Raw genomic sequence first — 16,360 nt, forward strand, 5'->3', positions numbered from 1 at the left:
GCTAGAGTTAGAAGCTTTCATTTTCTCCATGTGGAGAGCTGACTGTTTTGAAATTGTCACGCCATATTTATGGAGTCACATGATCTTGTACGCTATTTATAGTGCGGCTGCACCTTTAAGCGAACATTCTCTTACTTTCCATGTGGATGGTATACGACAGTCTATATACATTACTCGTTTACTTGCATACACTGACTCGTATACTAGTAGACACTGGCCAGCATTTACACTGACTCGTCTACTGGTAGACATTTCCTCGTATATACACTGATTCGTATATACACAGATTCGTATATACACTGACTCGGATATACACTGACTCGGACATACGCTGACTCGGATATACACTGATTCGTATTTACACTGATTCGTATATACACTGACTCGGATATACACTGACTCGGACATACACTGACTCGTATATACACTGACTCGGATATACACTGACTCGTACATACACTGACTCGTATATACACTGACTTGGATATACACTGACTCGGACATACACTGACTCGTATATACACTGACTCTTATACTAGTAGACACTGACTCGTATATACACTGACTCGTCTACTGGAGGCATTGACTCGTATATACACTGACTCGGATATACACTGATTCGGATATACACTGACTCGGATATACACAGATTCGGATATACCCTGACTCGGATATACAATGACTCGGATATATACTGACTCGGATATACACTGATTCGGATATACACTGACTCGGATATACACTGATTCGGATATACCCTGACTCGGATATACACTGACTCGGATATACACTGACTCGGACATACACTAACTCGGATATACACTGACTCGGATATACACTCACTCGGATATACACTGACTTGGATATACACGGACTGGGATATACACTGACTCGGATGAGGAACATTGTACGGAATATAATCCTCCACCTACTATATATATATATTCTGTACATTATTCCTAATTCAGACTTTCTTGACAGCGGTATAAGGATCTATACCGAAACGTCACCTTTACACCATCAAAGAAGTTGTTATCCATAAATTGTGTCTACTTTATCTAGACATATACCTTTGATGTACATGTACTTGGATTTGCCGAATACCTGCAGGCTATATTGATATCTTTGTACTGGGTAGACCCCATCTATCATATACCACGGCTCTTATCACAAACACTGGCTGTGGTAAGCATATGTCGGTGTTGCTCCTACACATGACTTTAGTATTGACTTGTGGTTACACAGAGCTACAAGCTGTTCCATGGTGTTTTCCTAATAGATTCCCGATTAGGAACATACCGCACTGACAACCTTGCCATAAGGTACATGAATCATAATCACAATAATGCAACACGATTCGCTTCGTGAAACACTTGCCTTCAAATACGAATTCGTATATGTTCGATTATGCATATATACTGTAAATCGTGAAATTAATGCGTCTCTAAAAGAATGCGACCGCGGGTATACTGGTACTTGTCAACCGTACTCTGTACATCACTTGCTTGATAACAGTGTTAGAACCTACACCGAAACGTCGCTCCTAATTGTAATAAAGAAGTTATTCATCCACTGGCTTCCAGTTAGCTTAATCACCTCTCTGTGTCCATCAACTAGTCACTGTAACAACTTAGATGTCAATAAGTGTATAAATATAAGTGTATAAATATACCTATGTTGTTTAGCCCTACCCATCAATTGCTTGATAAAGGTGCTAGGATCTACACAGAAACGTCGCACTAATTGTAATAAAGAAGTTGTTCATCCATAGACCTCGCCTTACTTAATAAAGAAGTTGTTCAGCAATATATCTTATCCTTACTAAAAATGAGTGAGTGGGTGAGTGAATATGGTTTTACGCCGCTTTTAGCAATATTCCAGCAATATCATGGCGAGGGACACCAGAAATGGGCATCACACATTGTACCCATGTCGGGAATCGAACCCGGGTCTTCGGCGTGACGAGCGAACACTTTAACCACTAGGCGACCCGACCGCCCTGCTACTAAAAATGAAAGACAATCAGTCACCAAAATGATACCTTGAATTCGAGAATTATTAAACTCAAAGTAAGATATACGGCGATATACACAAACAATAATAGTAATTACCAGATTACGAAGTGTCGCAAAAATGGCGAATGGGAGAAGGCCAGCGACGTTATAACCCTGACGCTGTGACGGTGCTACCGGTCGGGCAGGATACGCTCACCTATTCGCCCCAAAAAATATCATCACTGTTTGATTGTGACACATGCTCGTGATATATTCGGAATGGCACAATCGTTCTGCTTTTGGCAGAGATTTTGTTATTAATATGGAATAGGTTTGTCGCTGTTATTTAAACTATGACGTCACTGGTTTTATGTTTTTGCCATGACGGACCTGGGGATGTTTGATAATGACTTATGATAGCTGGAGAAATTATGACAAAGTTAACGCCATGCGGTACAGATCCCAAGATGTCTTGCTGCCAGGGTGCTGTTATTGGCTTCCCGCAATGGAGCGTTAATTTACTATAATTTACTATATTAATTTACTTTTGCGCATTCGTCATCACTCGCCCCTTTCCGTAACCTGCAAGAAGACTCGTCACCCTATCGAGGAATGTTATGTGCTAAAATACGACAAACCAATCAGAATGCGCGTATGATTTCAAGTTCTTCGTCAAAGAATCCCTAACACATAATTTTGGATTTTACATTTGTTTTGCATCTAAAAATATTGCCAAGACACAGTTAAATGTGTTCAATCATACTGTATAATTCCGCATGTCCCGATGTGCTTTAAATTGCATCTGAAATATATATGATATATATATATAAAATATATGTGAACCATTACGCAACGAGTTGACAATTGTTTTAGGTATGCCCGTTTGCTCTAAGACGGAACCCGGTCGCAAAAATGGCCATGAGAGGGGCACGAGTCGCTATTCGGCTTGTCCCGGAATAACACGAGTTGGTCACGAATGATGTATAGCGCTGTCGCAAGATCATGAGTGCATGATCGCAATACCTCACGCACTTGCGTGGTATGACATCGCCAGTGGAATGCCGCTGCATGTAATAAAGTGATACATTGTACGTAAAAGTGCACGTTGTTGTCCATTTGCTCAACGACAAGCACACTAACATACAAAAATTATGATGTTTTCTACAGACTAAAGTTTTATCCAACGGGGTCAAAATTAATAAACCATATTATTCGTCATAGTTTCATGTAAAACCGTTAAGACGGTGCAAGTCAATAATGCACCAGAGCCATTCAACAAGTGAATGTTCACAACGCTACATGGACGGTCTGGTAGCCTAGTGGTTAAAGCGTTTGCTCCTCACGCCGAAGACCCGGGTTCGATTCCCGGTACAATGTGTGAAGCCTATTTCTGGTGTCCCCCACCGTGATATTGCTGGAATATTGCTAAAAGCGGCGAAAAACCATACTCACTCACTCATGACACTCATGATACTACATGATTATCAATCTGTCTTTGGATCAGTCTACACTCACATTTCAGCCCCTGTCGAGTCGACATATCAAACTGCCTTACATGAGGCGCTAGAAGGTTCACAGTAACACTACCATATCCTCCACGGATAAAGATTCGGGTTAGAATAGGTCTTCAGCAACCCATGATTGCCGTAAAAGACGACTACGCTTGTCGTAAGAGGCGACTGACGGGATCGGGTGGTCCGGCTCCGTGACTTGGTTGATGCATGTCATCGAATCCCAATTGCATGGGTCGATGCTCATGATGTCTGGTCCAGACTCGATTATTTACAGACTGCCGCAGTATAGCTGGAATATTGCTGAGTGCGGCGTTAAACAACAAACAAACAAAACCAAAACCATCGCACACTACCGGGTACGCACGATGGAGGCATATTTCGAAAAAAAGAGACACCATAAATAACCTGTGTTTAGTGTAGGACGGGAACAAAGGCCCTCAAAAGGGTCAAGCAACCGAATACGGTCACCAATCCAACTGGTATCCAACGTTGATTAACTTCTCCTGATTTGTGACGAATGCAGTACACAGCACACTGTGCCTCTGAGATAATTGGGCATCCGTATGGTTTGAACACGGATATAACGAACACGGATATAGCGAACCAACAGATACAACGAACCGTTAAAAATCCCCGATTTATATCCTATATAATATCATATAAAATTTACGTATATAACGAACTCTCTACATTTAACTAACGGATACAGCGAATTGATATCTGATCACCGACAAGCCCATCTATCCCTAATTAGTGACGTGTATCTTATTTCGTCACATGAAGGGTCGGATGGAAGAACAGAAACACTGTCATTCCCAGTGCGGGATTGTCTTCAGATTTCATCCAAAAATACCTAATCTTTCATTTGACTTGTAATAGTCTATAAGGTGAGGTGAGGTGAAATGGGGTTTAACGTCGCGTCCAAGATTATTGCACTTATATAGCGACGTGCATGCACGTGTATGTGTGTGTGTGTGTGTGGCTGCTTGTACTAGTCCAGACTGAGATACCATGCCGCAGTTTAACATGAATACCCCGCTCAGACACAGTATACTGACTCCGAGCCGACCTGTCCTTGTTTTAGCCCCTTAATGCCGAGCGCCAGACAGGGTAACAACAAGTACCATCTTTTAATGTCTTTTGGTATGACGCGGCTGGGGATAGAACCCGCTCTCCGGGCGGACGCTCTGACTTGTAAGGATTCATGTGTCCATGTGTCTCCTCATGTAATGTTACATACGTCAAGTCATTATGTCACTTTCGAAAATGTCTTTGCTTGAGATTCATTAATATTGGTTGTTTCGTGGATTGAAGTATTTATGTAAGGGAAATGCTGTGAAAATTGAGATGCATCTATGTATTCAAAGGTTCCCGACCCAAAACGTAAAGAATTTCATGCACAACAATAAACTATTTCAACGAAAACAAAATGCTGAAAAAATTATTATGAATTATATGAATTGACCACTGAAAATCAGTGATGACACCAGGTGTTCGCGAAAAGGGTACGCATGTCCTGTCCTACAGGTAGTACCCGCCATTCATACAATTTGAATAAAAATGTAATTATTTATTGCTGACGCATCACAGCAGTAATCCTGCCATGCGACGTCAGCTTGTAAACAATCTAGACAATCAAGTGATCGATGAAGCAGAAAATCAACACAGGAGACATACCCCCATAAACACTAAGTATGAAAAGAGATTCTTTTGTCAAGCGAATCCTACGTAATGATTCGTAAGGGTAGTGATGCGGCAGATCCTTCGTGTCAAAGTCAAATCGATCACATACCTTTGGTGTACACATCCTGCATGTCACAGCACAATAAGGTGATAAGAACAGTTAAGGTGTGAATATTTTGATCAGTTATCGAACGTTTGAATTACTCAGTTGCAGTCACACAAAACTCTTGCAGAAATTCTGCATTAGTTTTACTGCTAGAAATTCACTGTGATCGCGCAGCAATGTCACAGAGTGAGTGAGTAGGTTAATCAGATAATCCACTGTAAGTTAAGACTGGGATGTAGTGACCTAAACGGTCACAGATTTGAAAGATTTATTAGCGATAATCCTGAATGTTCATGTGTTTTTTTCATTACCTATATACTTGCCCAAATTAAACTGAGATTAGATCTGAAAGCTATTATTATGTTAATGGATATGACCTTCGAACCGTCCTGTTTGGTAACGTCAGCCTAGACAAAGAAATACTGCTGAATATCGTTGACTCTGTACATCATTTCTTCTCTATGAGCACAAGATTTGTCTAAACATGCACTCTTTTATATATATATCTCGCTAACAACTGGTTACCTTTGATTTTCCCCATATCACAGAAGTCTATATATATATATGCGAAAAATACGAGTGACCTTTGTTCGCATTTTTTAACACTTCGCATTTAAATCTCCAAAATGACTGTCTTCAATAAGACTGACAAGGCCTCACTGCACACTTTGCATAGCAGAAATACCAACTTGAATATAAGCACAAACACGGTTTATTCAGCAGCAGTTGTAATAAGTTCATAACAATGTCATTCAAAGAATAGGAATTACACATTAGGCATCTGCTAAGTTACACTCCCGGGGTCAAGAGTTCTACCCACTTGTGTCAAACCAGGCATCATTGACCACTCATGTGGTCAGACGCCACCCACGCAAAACTTTGTCAAAGGCTGACACGACCCTCCGAGCACCGACAGGCTTCATCACACTCCTCAGATCTAAATCTTTGTCTTGTCATCTGCCTTCAAGTTTATTGATGCCAGACAACAGAATACTCATACAAACTGTGTATTGTTATAAGGAAACCACAGTTTAGTGTTTTAACGGAGGTGCTCTGCTCAGAAATATATGAAAGTATATTATAAATGCATGACATTTGTTAGATATATCTGTATTACATGACTTGCACATTATTGTTATCATTAAATGATTAAAATACAACATTCAGCAAAGAGGGTTTGGTTGATCCTGGCACAGTCAGGCTGGTTAGGCTCATCGTCCTCTCAGGGCCCTTGCCCCCTCGACACGCACCCCAGACAGCGAATGGGACTTCTCCCTGGAATCGCTGCCAACTCAAACCCACCGAGAACCTTTTGGAGAATGTGGAGACTCCCAACACTACAGCCATCTGCAATACCCAGATTGTCAGAAGGGCTGTATTGTATATGATGTATAAAGAATATAAAACACTGTTTGAACCTGAAAGATATTTGAGCATTTACAATGGCAAACATGTACGCAGTGTTTTTATTAAATTAAGATGTTACGAGGGTAGATGGCAATCTATTGAATCATGTTTACGTATGTGTCCTGTTTGCAATATGTCTGTTGAAGATGAATATCATTTCGTATTGATCTGTAAACACTATACTGAGCTGCGTAAAGTTTATTTGCCAGAATTGTTTTGGAAGTTTCCAACTATATATAAATTCAAAAAATTATTGTGGATGAGTTATTAAAACGTCTGCAATATTATGTATATTATGCGTATAAACAAAGACAGGAAGTCTTAAAATCTATGTAATGTGCTTCACATTGTATTGTTGTCACTGCATTTTCTTGTATATGGGCCAAAGGCCTACACACAAATAAACTAATTTTGACTTTGACTATTCCTGGCAACAAACCCAGGTACTCTCCCAATGTCAGTCAACAGATTGGAAGGTACCAAACTTAAGGCACCGAGAACAATGGGTAGTCGGACAACTATGTACTTGGGATGCAAGCGTGATATTTTTCGAAAGCGAGGTCTGCATATTTGCATTTTTGCTGAATCTTGTCAATAACATTAGTGTCAAAAGGGACTGGAAATTCAATGATATGTATGATTTGGATTTATCAAACATGCCAAGATCAGTTTTTTTGGCCTGCGTAGGTCAGAGGCTGTATACGGGCCTATATTTGTATTTATCATTTTCCATGACAGAGAATACGATTATATCAATGATTTCATTGGATTTATGAAAAAGGGCAAGATCAGGTTTGTTGGCCTGGACAGGCCTGAGGTTGTATACGGGCCTATTCCAGAGGGGGTGGGGATCTGAGTCAATACCACAAGCATGTCGAAGACACAGGCCTTTGTGTCGATGCATACATATTTCCAGATCAGTCAATATCATTAATTTATCTGGGAATATGAAAGCAACGACACAGCAGCCCATGGGCGAAGACGGCAATAAAAGGATCGAGCCATGCCATCATGTCACTTACGACACTGTGTTTGTGCTAAAGCTGGACATCCGCTGTCAAGGTTTCAGACAGTCTAATTAAATTCATTACATAATGTACATTTCATAACTTTGTATTTTCATTTTGATGCAAAAGCATACATTGACGGTTTCGAGTGGGTGGTGACTGGTCCTGAGCAGCAAACAGAAAGCCTTCTTTTTCACTTTTCAGACCAGTCGTCTTCATCAAACTATAATTCTCAACTTCATAGGGGTATACAACCCAACTGGGATACGATGACATGCATCAACCCCTGACGTCAGCAAGCCTGACCCCCGATCCCGTTAGTCGCCTCTTACGACAAGCGTGTGTTGCAGAAGGCCAATTCTAACCCGGATCTTCAAGTATAATAACGATTTACCTCTATTAATCATACGTACATATGACGTGTACGCATAGCATGTTTGGTGAAACTACAAAAGAAAACGAGAAACATTTTATTTGAAAACACATTAAAATACTCACATTAAAAGTAAAGGAAATATATAACGTCAACGGCAGAGACAATTCAGGGTAAAGATACTTCAGAATGTTTAATTTTGATGAACACTTTATTTGAATTTGAATTTCACATTAAGAATGGGATACACTTTCAGCTGCTGTTCGTGGCGGTGTGCCCCAAAAAGATTTTATTCTTTTTCTTATATGAGATAAGAAAAAAAGAAAAATTCGTTTACTTTCGTAAAACTTGCAGGGTTAAATGAGAAACTCTGAACACAAGAAATAGAATCCGACCATGACATTTTAGTATCTTGATTTGCATTATTCTTTGTCCACCATCAGTATCTATTTGGTTTGTGATGACGTTTGCCTCCCTGTTCAGCTTCTAGACGAAGTGGATCACCTTAGCGCAAAGATGGCCTTGTGGAACGGGGCCCAGAGGCCCTAAAGTCATACCATGACTCCCTTGCAGCTGGATGTCACAAAGGTCGTGATGCCACAAGAGTTGCACTGATTCAGAAGTACTTCTGGCCTCGTCTTTATCAAGGTGTTGAAGACTACATCAGATCTTGGGACCGCCTCCGTGGTCTAGAGGTAGAGCGTCCGCCGGGAGAGCAAACGTTTCGGGGTTCGTTTCCCGGCCGTGCCATAGATGGTGCGTGCTGTTACCCTGTCTTGCGCTCGGCATTAAGGGACTAAAACAAGGACTGGTCGGCTTGGAGACAGTACACTGTGTCTGTTGGCCAACACTCTTGCTTCCACAACCACCCTCGTTGTAGGAGACATGTGGCAAGTGAAATGCGTCTTCTAAGCAAATCTGAAAGTTATAATATCCAACGTGAATGGTCTTTACACAGACCATTGACTACAATCGACCAGCCATCGGGACCAGCAGCTGTTAAAACCGCGGCGTCTTTCCCCATGCTATCAGATGCCTCCATAGCTCAGTGGATAGAGCACTGGTCTTGTAAACCAGGGGTCGTGAGTTCGATCCTCACTGGGGGCTAGATATCCTTTGCCGGAATTTTAGCCTTTTGCAGTTGAATTGATCAAACCTCTTATTGGAGAACCACGAGGAAGTGCTGTGGAAGCAGCCTCCGTAGCTCAGTGGTAAGAGCACTGGTCTCGTAAACCAGGGGTCGTGAGTTCGATCCTCACTGGGAGCTATGCTATAGGTTTGTTTTCAAAATCCAATGGGTTTTTCCTATTCAAGTGGACGCAGTCTCAACTTTGAAGCCAATCATTTGTCACATAATCGGGAACAGTTGAGTTTTCAAAACACTGACATTGACGACAAAACCCATGAGTTGCGCGTGCCCTTTGATACCCAAGCGCAGGCCTCCTTTTAAATCTTAAATCGACACCCAAGCCTTCAAATTTCCGATGCCTTTGCCTTGACTCGGCTCAGCAAGTGTCGTTTAACATATATTTTAAAGTGTACAAAATGTATCTGTTCACTTTCCATTTAAATAAGACACCCGTTGCAATACCACTGGTTGAAGGTGTAATTGAGATGTGTCATTTTAGTTCCTTTTGCAAGAGTTGTGCTTCTGAGTATAGTTGTCGAGAGTGAACATAAGGATTAATAAGTCACCACCCATGGCTAACTGCCTCCATAGCTCAGTGGATAGAGCACTGGTCTTGTAAACCAGGGGTCGTGAGTTCGATCCTCACTGGGGGCTCATTCTTCTTTTACAGTTTTTTTACCACCCAGGAGTCAGTAAACGATTGCTGTCACGCGGATACTATATTTCTCCTGAGAGGCCAATAAACCAACCGGCACTCGTTTTAGCTGCATCAACATGTGAGAATGGTCAGCTTACAACCAAATTCTATATTTCTTAAGAGGTAAAGAAGAGAGTGAGGTAAAATACCCGAGCCCCCTATTGACCTAATTAATGTTTGTCTTCACCTGCCTTCTGTTTTCAATTCAACAGGTAAAATGTTCATTAGTTTCCTTATCAGAATGTATTTGACTGTTTGAAACGTGGCTTGGTGTTTTGCAGTGAAAATGTTGACCTGTCTATTAGCGCGCCGTACTTATAGTCAGTACCTTCCCCATGAACACCATGGGATGAGGAATGCGGAGGTTGTGAGTTCGAGCCTCACCCGGGGCATGCTTGCTTTTATTTACTGCTCTGACAGTTTGACCAACACTGTCGCTTCCAATTCACAACCACTCATTATAGCAGACATGTGGCAGGTGAAATGCATCTTCTAAGCAAAACTTACACATTTTCCTTAGTCTGAAAGTTATGATACCCAACGTGAATGGTGTTTACACAGACTATTGACTACAATCGACCAGCCCTCGCGACCAGCAGCTGTTAAAACCGCGGCGCCTTTCACCAAGCTATCAGATGCCTCCATAGCTCAGTGGATAGAGCACTGGTCTTGTAAACCAGGGGTCGTGAGTTCGATCCTCACTGGGGGCTGGATATCCTTTGCCGGAATTTTAGCCTTTTGCAGTTGAATTGATCAAACCTCTTATTGGAGAACCACGAGGAAGTGCTGTGGAAGCAGCCTCCGTAGCTCAGTGGTAAGAGCACTGGTCTCGTATACCAGGGGTCGTGAGTTCGATCCTCACCGGGGGCTATGTTGTAGCATTATTTTGAAAATCCAATCGTTTTTTTCCTATTCAAGTGAGCGCAGTCTCAACTTTGAAGCCAATCATTTGTCACATGATCGGGAACAATTGAGTGATCAAGACAGTGACATTGACGACAAAACCCACGAGTTGCGCGTGCCCTTTGATACCCAAGCGCAGGCCTCCTTTTAAATCTTAAATCGACACCCAAGCCTTCAAATTTCCGATGCCTTTGCCTTGACTCGGCTCAGCAAGTGTCGTTTAACACATATTTTAAAGTGTACAAAATGTATCTGTTCACTTTCCATTTAAATAAGACACCCGTTGCAATACCACTGGTTGAAGGTGTGTTTGAGATGTGTCATATTAGTTCCTTTTGCAGGAGTTGTGCTTCTGAGTTTAGTTGTCGAGAGTGAACATAAGGATTAATAAGTCACCACCCATGGCTAACTGCCTCCATAGCTCAGTGGATAGAGCACTGGTCTTGTAAACCAGGGGTCGTGAGTTCGATCCTCACTGGGGGCTCATTCTTCTTTTACAGTTTTTTTTATCACCCAGGAGTCAGTAAAAGATTGCTGTCACGCGGATACTATATTTCTCCTTAGAGGCCAATAAACCAACCGGCACTCGTTTTAGCTGCATCAACATGTGAGAATAGTCAGCTTACAACCAAATTCTATGTATCTTAAGAGGTAAAGAAGAGAGTGAGATAAAATACCCGAACCTCCTATTGACCTAATTAATGTTTGTCTTCACCTGCCTTCTGTTTTCAATTCAACAGGTAAAATGTTCATTAGTTTCCTTATCAGAATGTATTTGACTGTTTGAAACGTGGCTGGGTGTTTTGCAGTGAAAATGTTGACCTGTCTATTAGCGCGCCGTACTTATAGTCAGTACCTTCCCCATGAACACCATGGGATGAGGAATGCGGAGGTTGTGAGTTCGAGCCTCACCCGGGGCATGCTTGCTTTTATTGACTGCTCTGACAGTTTGACCAACACTGTCGCTTCCAATTCACAACCACTCATTATAGCAGATATGTGGCAGGTGAAATGCATCTTCTAAGCAAAACTTACACATTTTCCTTAGTCTGAAAGTTATAATACCCAACGTGAATGGTGTTTACACAGACTATTGACTACAATCGACCAGCCCTCGCGACCAGCAGCTGTTAAAACCGCGGCGCCTTTCCCCAAGCTATCAGATGCCTCCATAGCTCAGTGGATAGAGCACTGGTCTTGTAAACCAGGGGTCGTGAGTTCGATCCTCACTGGGGGCTAGATATCCTTTGCCGGAATTTTAGCCTTTTGCAGTTGAATTGATCAAACCTCTTATTGGAGAACCACGAGGAAGTGCTGTGGAAGCAGCCTCCGTAGCTCAGTGGTAAGAGCACTGGTCTCGTAAACCAGGGGTCGTGAGTTCGATCCTCACCGGGGGCTATGTTGTAGCTTTATTTTGAAAATCCAATCGTTTTTTTCCTATTCAAGTGAGCGCAGTCTCAACTTTGAAGCCAATCATTTGTCACATGATCGGGAACAATTGAGTGATCAAGACAGTGACATTGACGACAAAACCCATGAGTTGCGCGTGCCCTTTGATACCCAAGCGCAGGCCTCCTTTTAAATCTTAAATCGACACCCAAGCCTTCAAATTTCCGATGCCTTTGCCTTGACTCGGCTCAGCAAGTGTCGTTTAACACATATTTTAAAGTGTACAAAATGTATCTGTTCACTTTCCATTTAAATAAGACACCCGTTGCAATACCACTGGTTGAAGGTGTGTTTGAGATGTGTCATATTAGCTCCTTTTGCAGGAGTTGTGCTTCTGAGTATAGTTGTCGAGAGTGAACATAAGGATTAATAAGTCACCACCCATGGCTAACTGCCTCCATAGCTCAGTGGATAGAGCACTGGTCTTGTAAACCAGGGGTCGTGAGTTCGATCCTCACTGGGGGCTCATTCTTCTTTTACAGTTTTTTTTATCACCCAGGAGTCAGTAAAAGATTGCTGTCACGCGGATACTATATTTCTCCTTAGAGGCCAATAAACCAACCGGCACTCGTTTTAGCTGCATCAACATGTGAGAATAGTCAGCTTACAACCAAATTCTATGTATCTTAAGAGGTAAAGAAGAGAGTGAGATAAAATACCCGAACCTCCTATTGACCTAATTAATGTTTGTCTTCACCTGCCTTCTGTTTTCAATTCAACAGGTAAAATGTTCATTAGTTTCCTTATCAGAATGTATTTGACTGTTTGAAACGTGGCTGGGTGTTTTGCAGTGAAAATGTTGACCTGTCTTACTTACTTACTTACGTTTGGAGATTTAACGTGCGCTTTCCGACTGGAGCGTATTTCGCACACGGGTTGACCTGTCTATTAGCGCGCCGTACTTATAGTCAGTACCTTCCCCATGAACACCATGGGATGAGGAATGCGGAGGTTGTGAGTTCGAGCCTCACCCGGGGCATGCTTGCTTTTATTGACTGCTCTGACAGTTTGACCAACACTGTCGCTTCCAATTCACAACCACTCATTATAGCAGATATGTGGCAGGTGAAATGCATCTTCTAAGCAAAACTTACACATTTTCCTTAGTCTGAAAGTTATAATACCCAACGTGAATGGTGTTTACACAGACTATTGACTACAATCGACCAGCCCTCGCGACCAGCAGCTGTTAAAACCGCGGCGCCTTTCCCCAAGCTATCAGATGCCTCCATAGCTCAGTGGATAGAGCACTGGTCTTGTAAACCAGGGGTCGTGAGTTCGATCCTCACTGGGGGCTAGATATCCTTTGCCGGAATTTTAGCCTTTTGCAGTTGAATTGATCAAACCTCTTATTGGAGAACCACGAGGAAGTGCTGTGGAAGCAGCCTCCGTAGCTCAGTGGTAAGAGCACTGGTCTCGTAAACCAGGGGTCGTGAGTTCGATCCTCACCGGGGGCTATGTTGTAGCTTTATTTTGAAAATCCAATCGTTTTTTTCCTATTCAAGTGAGCGCAGTCTCAACTTTGAAGCCAATCATTTGTCACATGATCGGGAACAATTGAGTGATCAAGACAGTGACATTGACGACAAAACCCATGAGTTGCGCGTGCCCTTTGATACCCAAGCGCAGGCCTCCTTTTAAATCTTAAATCGACACCCAAGCCTTCAAATTTCCGATGCCTTTGCCTTGACTCGGCTCAGCAAGTGTCGTTTAACACATATTTTAAAGTGTACAAAATGTATCTGTTCACTTTCCATTTAAATAAGACACCCGTTGCAATACCACTGGTTGAAGGTGTGTTTGAGATGTGTCATATTAGCTCCTTTTGCAGGAGTTGTGCTTCTGAGTATAGTTGTCGAGAGTGAACATAAGGATTAATAAGTCACCACCCATGGCTAACTGCCTCCATAGCTCAGTGGATAGAGCACTGGTCTTGTAAACCAGGGGTCGTGAGTTCGATCCTCACTGGGGGCTCATTCTTCTTTTACAGTTTTTTTTATCACCCAGGAGTCAGTAAACGATTGCTGTCACGCGGATACTATATTTCTCCTTAGAGGCAAATAAACCAACCGGCACTCGTTTTAGCTGCATCAACATGTGAGAATAGTCAGCTTACAACCAAATTCTATGTATCTTAAGAGGTAAAGAAGAGAGTGAGATAAAATACCCGAACCTCCTATTGACCTAATTAATGTTTGTCTTCACCTGCCTTCTGTTTTCAATTCAACAGGTAAAATGTTCATTAGTTTCCTTATCAGAATGTATTTGACTGTTTGAAACGTGGCTGGGTGTTTTGCAGTGAAAATGTTGACCTGTCTATTAGCGCGCCGTACTTATAGTCAGTACCTTCCCCATGAACACCATGGGATGAGGAATGCGGAGGTTGTGAGTTCGAGCCTCACCCGGGGCATGCTTGCTTTTATTGACTGCTCTGACAGTTTGACCAACACTGTCGCTTCCAATTCACAACCACTCATTATAGCAGACATGTGGCAGGTGAAATGCATCTTCTAAGCAAAACTTACACATTTTCCTTAGTCTGAAAGTTATGATACCCAACGTGAATGGTGTTTACACAGACTATTGACTACAATCGACCAGCCCTCGCGACCAGCAGCTGTTAAAACCGCGGCGCCTTTCACCAAGCTATCAGATGCCTCCATAGCTCAGTGGATAGAGCACTGGTCTTGTAAACCAGGGGTCGTGAGTTCGATCCTCACTGGGGGCTAGATATCCTTTGCCGGAATTTTAGCCTTTTGCAGTTGAATTGATCAAACCTCTTATTGGAGAACCACGAGGAAGTGCTGTGGAAGCAGCCTCCGTAGCTCAGTGGTAAGAGCACTGGTCTCGTAAACCAGGGGTCGTGAGTTCGATCCTCACCGGGGGCTATGTTGTAGCTTTATTTTGAAAATCCAATCGTTTTTTTCCTATTCAAGTGAGCGCAGTCTCAACTTTGAAGCCAATCATTTGTCACATGATCGGGAACAATTGAGTGATCAAGACAGTGACATTGACGACAAAACCCATGAGTTGCGCGTGCCCTTTGATACCCAAGCGCAGGCCTCCTTTTAAATCTTAAATCGACACCCAAGCCTTCAAATTTCCGATGCCTTTGCCTTGACTCGGCTCAGCAAGTGTCGTTTAACACATATTTTAAAGTGTACAAAATGTATCTGTTCACTTTCCATTTAAATAAGACACCCGTTGCAATACCACTGGTTGAAGGTGTGTTTGAGATGTGTCATATTAGCTCCTTTTGCAGGAGTTGTGCTTCTGAGTATAGTTGTCGAGAGTGAACATAAGGATTAATAAGTCACCACCAATGGCTAACTGCCTCCATAGCTCAGTGGATAGAGCACTGGTCTTGTAAACCAGGGGTCGTGAGTTCGATCCTCACTGTGGGCTCATTCTTCTTTTACAGTTTTTTTTATCACCCAGGAGTCAATAAAAGATTGCTGTCACGCGGATACTATATTTCTCCTTAGAGGCCAATAAACCAACCGGCACTCGTTTTAGCTGCATCAACATGTGAGAATAGTCAGCTTACAACCAAATTCTATGTATCTTAAGAGGTAAAGAAGAGAGTGAGATAAAATACCCGAACCTCCTATTGACCTAATTAATGTTTGTCTTCACCTGCCTTCTGTTTTCAATTCAACAGGTAAAATGTTTATTAGTTTCCTTATCAGAATGTATTTGACTGTTTAAAAACGTGGCTGGGTGTTTTGCAGTGAAAATGTTGACCTGTCTATCAGCTGCCCCGGTGGCACAATCGGTTAGCGAACCGTACTTATAGTCAGTACCTTCCCCATGAACACCATGGGATGAGGAATGCGGAGGTTGTGAGTTCGAGCCTCACCCGGGGCATGCTTGCTTTTATTGACTGCTCTGACAGTTTGACCAACACTGTCGCTTCCAATTCACAACCACTCATTATAGCAGATATGTGGCAGGTGAAATGCATCTTCTAAGCAAAACTTACACATTTTCCTTAGTCTGAAAGTTATAATACCCAACGTGAATGGTGTTTACACAGACTATTGACTACAATCGACCAGCCCTCGCGACCAGCAGCTGTTAAAACCGCGGCGCCTTTCC

At 42.3% G+C, this 16,360-nt stretch overlaps 16 non-coding genes across 16 annotated transcripts; all 16 read left to right on the forward strand.

Moving 5' to 3' along the window:
• Nucleotides 1-9,118: 9,118 nt before the first annotated feature.
• Trnat-ugu (transfer RNA threonine (anticodon UGU)) lies at nucleotides 9,119-9,191 on the forward strand. The gene has a single exon. It is a non-coding gene; the product is annotated as a tRNA-Thr (tRNA).
• An 87-nt stretch (nucleotides 9,192-9,278) lies between these two features.
• Nucleotides 9,279-9,351, forward strand: Trnat-cgu (transfer RNA threonine (anticodon CGU)). Its single transcript has one exon. It is a non-coding gene; the product is annotated as a tRNA-Thr (tRNA).
• Nucleotides 9,352-9,794: 443 nt separating this feature from the next.
• Trnat-ugu (transfer RNA threonine (anticodon UGU)) lies at nucleotides 9,795-9,867 on the forward strand. The gene has a single exon. It is a non-coding gene; the product is annotated as a tRNA-Thr (tRNA).
• A 680-nt stretch (nucleotides 9,868-10,547) lies between these two features.
• Nucleotides 10,548-10,620, forward strand: Trnat-ugu (transfer RNA threonine (anticodon UGU)). The gene has a single exon. It is a non-coding gene; the product is annotated as a tRNA-Thr (tRNA).
• Nucleotides 10,621-10,707: 87 nt separating this feature from the next.
• Trnat-cgu (transfer RNA threonine (anticodon CGU)) lies at nucleotides 10,708-10,780 on the forward strand. Its single transcript has one exon. It is a non-coding gene; the product is annotated as a tRNA-Thr (tRNA).
• Nucleotides 10,781-11,224: 444 nt separating this feature from the next.
• Nucleotides 11,225-11,297, forward strand: Trnat-ugu (transfer RNA threonine (anticodon UGU)). The gene has a single exon. It is a non-coding gene; the product is annotated as a tRNA-Thr (tRNA).
• A 681-nt stretch (nucleotides 11,298-11,978) lies between these two features.
• Nucleotides 11,979-12,051, forward strand: Trnat-ugu (transfer RNA threonine (anticodon UGU)). Its single transcript has one exon. It is a non-coding gene; the product is annotated as a tRNA-Thr (tRNA).
• An 87-nt stretch (nucleotides 12,052-12,138) lies between these two features.
• On the forward strand, nucleotides 12,139-12,211 carry Trnat-cgu (transfer RNA threonine (anticodon CGU)). The gene has a single exon. It is a non-coding gene; the product is annotated as a tRNA-Thr (tRNA).
• Nucleotides 12,212-12,655: 444 nt separating this feature from the next.
• Nucleotides 12,656-12,728, forward strand: Trnat-ugu (transfer RNA threonine (anticodon UGU)). The gene has a single exon. It is a non-coding gene; the product is annotated as a tRNA-Thr (tRNA).
• Nucleotides 12,729-13,486: 758 nt separating this feature from the next.
• On the forward strand, nucleotides 13,487-13,559 carry Trnat-ugu (transfer RNA threonine (anticodon UGU)). Its single transcript has one exon. It is a non-coding gene; the product is annotated as a tRNA-Thr (tRNA).
• Nucleotides 13,560-13,646: 87 nt separating this feature from the next.
• Trnat-cgu (transfer RNA threonine (anticodon CGU)) lies at nucleotides 13,647-13,719 on the forward strand. Its single transcript has one exon. It is a non-coding gene; the product is annotated as a tRNA-Thr (tRNA).
• A 444-nt stretch (nucleotides 13,720-14,163) lies between these two features.
• Nucleotides 14,164-14,236, forward strand: Trnat-ugu (transfer RNA threonine (anticodon UGU)). Its single transcript has one exon. It is a non-coding gene; the product is annotated as a tRNA-Thr (tRNA).
• A 681-nt stretch (nucleotides 14,237-14,917) lies between these two features.
• Nucleotides 14,918-14,990, forward strand: Trnat-ugu (transfer RNA threonine (anticodon UGU)). Its single transcript has one exon. It is a non-coding gene; the product is annotated as a tRNA-Thr (tRNA).
• Nucleotides 14,991-15,077: 87 nt separating this feature from the next.
• On the forward strand, nucleotides 15,078-15,150 carry Trnat-cgu (transfer RNA threonine (anticodon CGU)). Its single transcript has one exon. It is a non-coding gene; the product is annotated as a tRNA-Thr (tRNA).
• Nucleotides 15,151-15,594: 444 nt separating this feature from the next.
• Nucleotides 15,595-15,667, forward strand: Trnat-ugu (transfer RNA threonine (anticodon UGU)). The gene has a single exon. It is a non-coding gene; the product is annotated as a tRNA-Thr (tRNA).
• A 352-nt stretch (nucleotides 15,668-16,019) lies between these two features.
• On the forward strand, nucleotides 16,020-16,129 carry Trnai-uau (transfer RNA isoleucine (anticodon UAU)). The gene is made up of 2 exons: nucleotides 16,020-16,057; nucleotides 16,094-16,129. It is a non-coding gene; the product is annotated as a tRNA-Ile (tRNA).
• The last annotated feature ends 231 nt before the right edge of the window (nucleotides 16,130-16,360 follow it).

Source organism: Haliotis cracherodii, unplaced genomic scaffold, assembly GCF_022045235.1.
Source record: "Haliotis cracherodii isolate W230 unplaced genomic scaffold, xgHalCrac1.p SCAF_15, whole genome shotgun sequence".
Taxonomy (NCBI): domain Eukaryota; kingdom Metazoa; phylum Mollusca; class Gastropoda; order Lepetellida; family Haliotidae; genus Haliotis; species Haliotis cracherodii.